The sequence below is a fragment of the Telmatherina bonti genome, assembly GCF_933228915.1.
Source record: "Telmatherina bonti genome assembly, chromosome: 17".
Taxonomy (NCBI): Eukaryota; Metazoa; Chordata; class Actinopteri; order Atheriniformes; family Telmatherinidae; genus Telmatherina; species Telmatherina bonti.
Window position 1 is genome coordinate 31983933 of NC_136615.1, and position 10701 is coordinate 31994633.

The 10701-nt window shown below is 42.2% G+C and overlaps 1 pseudogene across 1 annotated transcript; it reads left to right on the forward strand.

Annotated features, from left to right (window-relative positions):
- The first annotated feature begins 462 nt into the window (after nt 1–462).
- LOC306768168 (protein NLRC3-like) lies at nt 463–10361 on the forward strand (annotated as a pseudogene). The gene is made up of 6 exons: nt 463–1674; nt 1870–1925; nt 7452–7575; nt 7723–7758; nt 8382–8493; nt 10250–10361. The product of its transcript is annotated as a protein NLRC3-like (transcript).
- Nucleotides 10362–10701: the final 340 nt, after the last annotated feature.

The window sequence follows — 10701 nt, forward strand, 5'->3', positions numbered from 1 at the left end:
GAAGAACAGCAGAGAGGTGTTAAGATCACAGTGGACTTCCTAAGGGAACTGAAGCAGGAGGAGCTGGCTGAGCATATGCAGACCAGTAAGAGGACTTTGCTCAAGATTGAATCTACTGGATAAATACATATCCATACATCTTCATTCTTCAGAAAGTTTAAAATTTTAATGATTTTTTCTTTTCAGAACTTTGTGGTTGTAAACTAAAACCTTCTATGAAGAAGTTCCTGTGTGTGTTTGAGGGGATTGCTAAGGCAGGAAACCCAACTTTTCTGAATCAGATCTACACTGAGCCCAACATCAGAGAGAGAGGCTGCAGAGGTCAATAAAGAACATGAGGTCAGACTGATTGAAGTCGTGTCGAGGAAACCAGACAGTCCAGAAACCACCATCAGACAAGTTGACATCTTCAGACTCCCATCTGGAAGAGATTAACCAATAATAATAGTGATGACAAAGGGAATGGCTGGCATCAGGAAAACTGCCTTAACACAGAAGTTCACTCTAGACTGGGTTGAAGACCAAGCCAACCAGGACATCCAGTTCACATTTCCATTCACTTTCAGAGAACTGAATGTGCTGAAAGAGAGAAAGTTCAGCTTGGTGGAACTCGTTCATCACTTCTTTACAGAACTCAAAGAAGCAGGAATCTGCAGCTTTGAAGACTTCCAGGTCGTCTTCATCTTTGACGGTCTGGATAAGTATCGACTTCCTCTGGACTTCCACAACAATGAGATCCTGACTGACGTTACAGAGTCCACCTCAGTGGATGTGCTGCTGACTAACCTCATCAGGGGGAAACTGCTTCCATCTGCTCGCCTCTGGATAACCACAGGACCTGCAGCAGCCAATCAGATCCCTCCTGAATGTGTTGACATGGTGACGGAGATCAGAGGGTTCACTGACCAACAGAAGGAGGAGTACTTCAGGAAGAGGTTTGGAGATAAGAGGGCCAACAGGATCATCTCCCACATCGATATCACAAAGCAAACGCATCATGTGCCACATCCCGGTCTTCTGCTGGATCACTGCTACAGTTCTGGAGGATGTTCTAAAAACCAGAGAGGAGAGCTGCCCAAGACCCTGACTGAGATTTACATCCACTTCATGGTGGTTCAGACCAAACTGAAGAAGGTTAAGTATGGTGGAGGAGCTGAAACAGACCCACTCTGGAATCCAAAGAGCACGAGGATGATTGAGTCTCTGGGAAAACTAGCTTTTGGTCAGCTGCAGAAAGGAAACCTGATCTTCTATGAAGCAGACTTTACAGAGTGTGGCATCGATATCACAGCAGCCGGCGTTTATTCAGGAGTCTTCACGCAGATCTTTAAAGAGGACTGTACCAAGAGAAGGTGTTCAGCTTCATCCACCTGAGTGTTCAGGAGTTTCTGGCTGCTTTTTATGTCCATCTGACCCTTATCAAGTCTGGAGTCAACCTCTTAAAAACAACAACAGTTTCTATTCCCTCTAACAAACCAGATCTAGAACAGCTCCATCAGAGAGCTGTGGATGAAGCCTTACAGTGTCCAAATGGTCACCTGGACTTGTTCCTTTGCTTCCTTCTAGGTCTTTCCCAGCAGACCAATCAGAATCTCCTACAAGGCCTGATGACACAAACAGAAAGTGCCTCACTGACCAATTGGAAAACAGTTCAGTACATCAAGAAGATGATCAGTGAGAATGTGTCTGCAGAGAGAAGCATCAATCTGTTCCACTGTCTGAATGAAGGTTCTCTAGTGGAGGAGGTCCAACAGTCCCTGAGATCAGGACATCTCTCTACAGAAACTGTCTCCTCAGTGGTCAGCTCTGATCTTCATCTTACTGTCCTCAAAAAAAGATCTGGATGTGTTTGACCTACTCCTCCTTCAGAGGAGGTTCTTCTGAGGTTGCTGCCAGTGGTCAAAGCCTCCAACAAAGCTCTGCAAGTACACATAGCAGGATGTGCAGTAAAAACGACTTGCAGGATTCAGGAGTGAAGCAGTTGTCTGCTAGACTAAAGAGTCAAACCTGCAAAATGGAAATTCTCAGGTCAGGATTCATCAAACTGAAAGTCATGATGGATTTCATTGAGCCAACACCCTCAGAAGGGAAGAAATACTGCTTGGTCTTAGTGGACGTGGTCAAAATATGTTGAAGCATTTCCTGCCTCTAAAGGCCAATGCAGGAGCTGTAGCAAAAGCGCTTCTGACCCAGATAATCAGAGATATGGAATCCCCCCCCCCCCAAAAAAAAAAAAAAAAAAAAGTCGACTGATAATGGAGCTCATTTTGCTAATGAGGCCATCTGTCAGATTTCTCTACATCTAGGAATAGATGTCAGAAAGCATTGTTCATATCTGTGGAGGTGCTGTGGAATCTGAAAACGGAACTCTGAAAAATAAATTAGCAAAATGTTGTGCTAATACAGGATTGCCATGGACCAAAGCCTTTCCTCTTAGTCCCTTTGAAATTTTGTTTGCAGCACCACCCAATGTTGGACTTGGGCCCCCCAAAGTCCCACCTCCAGATATGGCCCTGTGTGAACATAATGTGTTGACCCATTGCTCCAACCTTGTGAAAACTCTTGCAGATATTTGCTCACAGGTGAAACCTTCTCTTCCACACCCAGCTGAGAGTGCACTCCACTCACTTCAACCTGGAGACTTCGTGTTGATCAAAAGCTTTAAATGATCAAAGTTGAACCATTAAAAGGTGGCTCGGCCCATTCCAGATTCTTCTTGTGACCTACACTGCAATCAAAGTAGCAGAGAGAAGTACTTGGATCCACCCCTCACATTGCAAAAAGGTTCCTTCACCAGCTGAGGATCTCACATCTAGAGAACACCTGAGCACAAAAGGGGCAGAATAATCCCCGTGACAGGTGTAGGGCTGAGGTAGTCCACCCTCAGCACCTGAAGACCAGCCTTCGCTCTCAAGCAAGATCAGTGAGAGGTGAAAAAGCACTCCACTGCGACTGACATGCCAAGTCCTACCAGAATGCCCGGCATGTCTTCACTCCATCCCTGGCACCCCTTTAGACATTCAGGTTGGTCTTTAAGAGGAAACATTTGTCTCCTCCTCTTTGTATCTGATTATAGTGTTTCCCTTGTGGTTCACTCCAAGATCTGAGTCTGCACTTAATGTGTCTACCTCAGCTAATGTGCTGAAGCAAAGCCCGTCCAGCACAAGTGGTGATGATTATTTTAAATACGCCTTACTAGTATTCGGTGCCCCCTGAAATGAAAGTTCTGTTGTGCTTCCATATTCTGCACTTATTAGAGCTGGACAACGTGGAGACGCTTGGGGTTCAAAGTATGAATGGTATGCCACGACAGGTTATGGGTGGAGAGACCTGATAGGAGAAACAGGATATGATTGGAGTGCTTGGTCCGTAGATCATGCCAAAGATAGGTTCAAGTTATTCAGCCTTACCAAAAATGCTTAAGGTCTTGTAAGTTACATCATCTCTACCCTTTCATGTCATTCTTTTATATTGTGGGCTTATTCTAGGGAGATTGACCCACAGTTTCCTTTCACTATGAGTTTCCAAGATGTTGCTGCTCCCATAATGCCTGACAGAAATAGGGAAACAGGTGCACATATAGTAATGATTCAGTCTAAACTGAATGTGACTGACACTGCATATGCGATCATGACTGGTATTACCAGTGTAACTAATAATTGGTTGTTATTGGCAGAACAGATAGGTCAAACAGTGCATGAAGATTGTGTAGTTTGTCTGGGGCCTTGTCCTATTTTGAGAGATGTTCCACCCCCTCTGGAATTAAGTCACACGTGTTTGTTTTTCCCCACTTCGTTTGCCACCACACCTCTTATCTTTGATATTGCGGTAGCCCCCGGAAATTTCAACTGCTTTCATAATGCCGTCCCCTCATCCTATTTTGTAGGGAAAATTCCTTCCTCATATTGTGTAGCAAATTATCCTTATTGATACTCCTCGTGTTCCAAGATCTGATCTATGGTGGTGGTGTGGTACCCTGAGGGCCACCCTTCCTGCCAACTGGTCAGGATTGTGTGCTCCTGTCACACTTATTATGCCGACTACTATCGTTCTGGGGATTCCTTCTTTATCTTCTCCTGCTCATGATCTTTTTCGGGTTAAGCGAAGCCTAATTACTTCTTTTGATGACCCAGATCCCACTTACATGGATGCTATAGGAGTTCCATGCGGAGTTCAAGATGAGTATAAATTAGCAAATCAAGTAGCAGGAGGATCTGAATCTCTTCTGTTGGTGGTGTTTAATAAAAATGTTGATTTTATTAATTACATCCATTACAATGTTCAGCACTTGGCTAACTTTACACGAGATGCTCTTGCTGCAGTCCATGAGCAACTGCGTGCTATATCACTAATGGCATTTCAGAATAGAATAGCTGTTGACATGATTTTAGCGGAGAGAGGTGGTGTATGTATTCTGTTCTAGTCATTTAGCAGACGCTTTTATCCAAAGCGACTTACATATGAGTGAGAACACCACAAGCACAAAAACAGAAGACGACATCGTAGGAAGATGCTAGTGGACTGTCCACTTGGATGCAGATCCTTGCATGAAGTGCTACAGGCTCTTTTTTTTTTTTTTGTTTGTTTTTGTATGTTCTATATTTGGTGACCAATGTTCATTTAATACTAATACAGCCCCTATGGGAAAACTCACGTGCTGTAGACGGCCTTCATTCTCTTAGTGATGAGATGAAAATGCAGTCTGGTGTTGACACTTCCATGTTCGACAATCTTTTTGGCAAATATAAAGCTCTGATCCTATTCGATTTAGTGTCTATTGCAATATGCACAGCTATTCTGATTTTTTGTGGCTGTTGCTGCATTCCATGTCTTAGAGCTGTATTGGTCAAGCTCATTAACACTGCCTTAGGTAAAAATGTTCCACAATTGCTTTACGCTCCTCTAACCCACACACCTGATAGAGACCTTGTTGGTGACAGGTGTCAGGATTTCCTGCTTAGCCTTGATCCTCCCACCGTCCTCTTTACATTCTTCCTCAGTCTTAGATTCTGATGTTGAAGTTTAGAAACACCTCTATTAGTGTTCTATTATTCTTCTCATTTATGATGGATTCTCTAAAACCTTACAGGCATGAGTCTGATGTTTTGAGAATGTTTGTCTCTGTATTTTTGCATCCTGATAATTTCTCTTCCTGTTGATCCTGTAGGATCAAAAGTGGGCTAAGTGTTGGAGAAACTATTGTAGTTTGTTTGTATTAAGTATTAGACATATATGCATTGATTTATTGTGATTCTGTTGTATTTTGTAGTCCATGTAGATGAAGTATAAATATTGTATTAATTTGAGAACTGCTTTCTTTAGTCAGATTATTCTTGACTGGAATGTTCTGACAATAACCAAGACAAGAGATTCCTGTAGTGCATCTGTTTCTTGTCAGTTACCTGCTTGACCAGTTGCTTAAAGTTAAAAAAAAGGTTAAAAGTTAGGGAGTGAGCTCAGTTTAGTTCTGAACAAGAATGAACATTTTCTGTGATCTGCCAAGCAACATAGGAGGAGTTTTGGAAAACTATATAAACTGGTGGTTTTCTCCATTCTGTGGAGATCTCTCTGCATGTACTAACCTACATGTATCACCTGTGTGAATAAAAACCAACAAAGACAGTTTGACTCGTCATCGTTATTTCTCATCCACAAAGATTTTTCCAGCACAACTTATGCAACAGGGCTGCACGGTGGAGCAGTGGTTAGCACTGTGGCCTCACAGCAAGAAGGTCGCTGGTTCGATCCTTGGCTGGTTTGGTCAGTGGCCTTTCTGTGTGGAGTTTGCATGTTCTCCCCGTGTATGCGTGGGTTCTCTCCGGGTACTCCGGCTTCCTCCCACCATCCAAAGACATGCATGATGGGTTAATTGGTCACTCTAAATTGCCCCTAGGAGTGAGTGTGAGCATGAGTGTGGTTGTTTGTCTCTGTGTGTGGCCCTGCGATGGACTGGCGAGCTGTCCAGGGTGTACCCTGCCTCACCCAAAGCCGGCTGGGATAGGCTCCAGCTTCCCCACAACCCTGAATTGGAATAAGCGGTTCGGAAATGAACTTATGCAACATATCCTGCAGTATTAGATGTGGACTGAATAGATTGACCCGTTTAAAACTGTTGTTGAAGCTAATACGAATAGGTTACGTGACCCATGTTCGCCGGTAATAAACGCGACTATCTCTAGATATGCAAGCATTGTGGTAGGTGTAGCCATTTCACTGTTACTCTTTTGCAACAGGAGGATATATTGCGGCATTACATGTGGAGGGAATTGATTCTGACCAGTTTAAACCTCTTTTTGTTCATGAAACTAACATGGTAACAAAACAAATGAGTCATGTGATTCACGTTCACTGGTATCCATGGTTATGCATGAGTTATCCTTATATATAATGTGGTGTATCAAAACTCATTGCTTTGACTAAAAAATAAGCAACCTTTTCGATAAAAAGATACAAAAAAAAAAAAAAAAAAAGTCTAATAAAACCTCATTGTTCAAGTGGTGTTTCTGTTTAAATTAATTCTGTAGGTTTCATGCCATTACTATTTTTGTATTTAGTAGTTATGAGACGTGCAGGAGCATGTACCTTTAAAACAATCCTTAATTAAACAATGTCCAACAGATAATGTAAGAGCAAGTAAGAAATAAAGTCAAGTTGAGAAGGAGTGAACGCATTTTGTTTTTAGCTCACTTGTGAAGATGGTGTGAGATAATCTGATCAAATGTGAGGTCTAATGTGTACTGGACACTCATAAGAAAACAAAAGCCATGTTGAACAGTTCAGGTTCATTTTTATTGATCAATTGAGTTATTTTCGCAGCATGCAACCGTGTGTGACCAATATATGGACATGCTCAACATTTATTGTTCTTCACTGCTGAAACACTCCATTAAAGCTGACCTTATGTCAGACCCTTCAACATTGGTGTTGTCCTGTATTGTTGGAACAGGTGGCTGGCTGTGATTGTGGAAGTCTTGGACTGGCTCAAAGTAGTCATTGTGCTCTTCACAAATATTGTGAAGTACACAGCAGGTCAGCACCATCTTCTTGCACAACTCCAGGTTTTTTGTTTTTTTTTTAAAGTAGCAACCTCAATCGCCCTTTCAACCATCCAAAAGCCATTTCCACAACTAACTGCATGGCTCAACCGGTAGTTGTAGGTTAGTTGCTCACGACAGTCTTCCAGTGTCTGAGAAGGGTTTCATCAGCCACTTCTGCACTGGGTAAGCAGGATCATCAATAAGGTAATGTCCCATTTCACAACCAGATATTGAGACCTTGTTTGACTCCATGAACTGGCCATTGCTGATAATTTCCCATAAAGCATACAGATGCAGGACTCTGTCATCGGTGCACACTGCCTGGAAACCCCCCATCTCTAGCTCTAGTACCAGTTCTTCACTTGTCAAAAAGCCCTAAGAGAAAACTCCCAAGGTTCTCCTCTGTCTGCCCAGCACCTGTCACACTGGCTGTGTGAAGCCATCTCCCAGGCTTATGTCTCCTTGGGATCAGACCTTCCAGAAGGTCTCAGCGCTCATTCCACCAGAGGAGTTTCATCTTCTACAGCTTTGTTTGCAGGCATGACAGTAGAAGAAATTTGTAATGCGGCTTCATAGATATCTCCATGCTCCTTTGTCCACTTTTAACAAGATGTTTCCAGTTTCTCTGAGCCAGTCTGTCCCGAGTGCTTTCTCAGAGTGACATGTTCCCCCTTTTCACTTGTAGGGATGAAAGCAGATTCCTTCCCTCTCATTCGCCCAGGTTCGAACCATCCCAGCACCTCTGCTGCTGGTTCTAGTGAACTTTCTGCCACTACGTGCACCATCAATGCACATGACACCACCAGGACCTAAATAAGTGCGTTTTATGCTTACTCTACTACACAAACCCGGTGAGGCATGGAATGTATCCTGCTTCACCCTTGTCCCACTAGCATTAGCCTTAAAGGGCGAAGCCTATACAAAATAGAACCATGGTTACTTTGGACTGGCTGAAGAAAAAGCTGGTATTTGGGAGCAGAGTGTAGGGCTCAGCTCAATTTATACTCCAGGACCAGACGGAGCCCACCTGGTAGGTGGGCGTGGACTAAAATTTCCAGGGCAACACACGTGTGCGGAGGGATAAACCCACAGGCGATAGCCTATACTCAGAATCTGGGGTTATGGTACATAACTAAGGTTACAGGTGGTTCAGTTCCTATACTTCCTGTAGTACTTCAGACAAATAGTCAGAAACTTGCAGAAAATTTCAAACAGGTCTACTTTCTCAGAACATGTGATGACATTCAACTGTAGTTCCACAGCAGTTGTCCCAGTCGCTTTATGCATGTTTTCTGCAGCCTGGTTGTGTAATCACAGAGGAAGGTTGTGCTTCTCTGGCCTTAGCTTTGACCTTGAACCCCTTCCATCTGAGAGAGCTGGACCTGAGCTACAACCATCCAGGAGAGTCAGGAGCGAAGCTGCTGATGGCTGTATTGAAGGATCCACAGAAACTCTGGTATGAAGAGGCTGCTGCAGCCACACACAGTAATGTATTCTGACAACTTATCAGTCCATAAACCTGCTGAATAAATAGGGATTTTAAAAGAAAGAAAAATGGAAAATGGGAAACAGTGATACAACAGAGGTCCATTTTTCTGGGTTTATTGTAGATAGCCATTCTCTGTCTGTTCCAGGAGGAGACTATGATAAAATACAAGGAAAATTTAGGCCTAATAATTTCACCAAATTTAACAGGCTCCATTAGATTAGTCCTATTTATATTGGTCTGTAATTTGGTACAACACAACTAGCAGTTACCTGGCCAGGCTACAGGTAGCTCAACACTGCAGCTTGCCTGGTCCTTCAATGTCTTTATTAGAACAGTGGACATATGAGCCACCCATCTAATGACTGTTTAAAGTTGTTAAAGGTAAGCTATTGATATGCTTTTTGTTTTTTTTTTAATCATTATTTTAAGTGCGATGCAATTCCACAATTGGAAAGGAATAGAGAGTTACAATGGCATTGTGCTGGTCACAGTTATTTTTGTTCAAAGCAACTGATTTCATTCACTTCTTGTTCTGATGGTGGTTCCAGAACTCAGATCAGTAAATAAACCAGTTTAATTTTCTGTTTAACTTATGAGTTTCAGCATCCTCTGCTGCTTTCATTGTCATGTCTGTTAAAATTTGTTTTAGCTGGAAATGACTTAAATATCTGCATTCATTCATGACTGAATATGAGTGAAATCAGGAAAGTTTCCAGGAGTCAGATGTTCTGATGAGGATATCTGAAAGAAGTCAATGTCCATATGGCTTCATAAAACATTTCTTGAATAGAACACTGCATGAGTCATGTAATGCCCTTGTAAGCATGCTGTAAGATGGTGGTGCTCTAAGCCCCTCATCTTTCCAGGGTGGAGCCAGCTGGAGAACGATGGTTGAGATGAGGTTTTTTCCAGTCCCTTAACTGGCACATTTTACAAGTCATTGGAAATACTAGTTCCTAGAATGCTGTGAGAAGATGCTTCCCCTACCCCAAAACTGCATAAAATTTTTCCTTTTAAAAAAGGAAATTATGGAACACCCTAAAAATTTGGATGTAAAAACTACTTCTTCAGTTATTGCCAGACAAAGTTGCATTTTGAAAAGTGGTAATGTGGTAAAGATGTGATCAAAGAGCATTTTAAACATCAAATGTCTGAAACATTAGGTTTGAGGACCAGAAATTCAGTTTGACAACAGACTGGTAAGTAGGGTGGAGAAATCTGGCTTTTATATGTGACAATGATGAGGGACAGGTGTGCTTATCCCGTCAGGTGCAGCTGCAGGTAGAGAGGGAGGAGAAGCCGAGTGAAATCAGGAAATGCAGAGATGCCAGACAGGGAAGGAATATATTCTTGATATTTACTCTGTTTAATTCATATTTACTCATTTCTGTTGAAGCATTAATCAGTTTCTCTTTATACATGTGTGATATATGTGTTTGTGAACTAAATACAAAACTCTTTTCACAGTGAAAAATTCCTGAGAGGCACAAACTGAAATATGCAAGTATGGAAATGCTCAGCTCTTTTAATTAAATTGATAAAAAAGAAAGAAAAAATTCAGCTCAACTAACTCTACTCCCTGAAGATTGTGAAGTTCCTCTACTCAGGAACTCCACAATCTTCAGATTGTGAAGTTTTTACAACACAGTTTTATTCATTTTATGACCCACCTCTATCAGTCGCTCTCTCTACTTTCTCACCTCCTTCTGTCCTTTGCTCTTAGGTACATCAGCTGCAGGGAAGGAGGAGCGCATATCAACCAACATTTCTGCACATTCATAAAGGGGTTTGAGGGACATTTAGTCGGGATTCAGATTTTAGATTGCCAGAACTGACCCAGTTCTGTCTTCAACAGGGCGATTACTGACTTCCAATGCAAAAGATCTTGCCAAGATTTGGCGGAGAAGAAGGCAATTCCTCAACAAGATACATGACAGAATTACTCTGTCAAAGCTGTATTTTCACTGGCATAATGTTTCTATCCTATTTGTGGCTGAAATGCCCCAAAAAAAAGCCTGACTTCACATCATTTCAAATCAAAACATTTAGTGACCCAGATCTACACACATACCGACACAGGAAATGAAATGTTTAGGAACATGAAATCTTTAAAAGTCAAGATATGTGTCCAGGAGGGAGTGGGGAGAGGTTTTTACATAACTCTACTAAAACAAA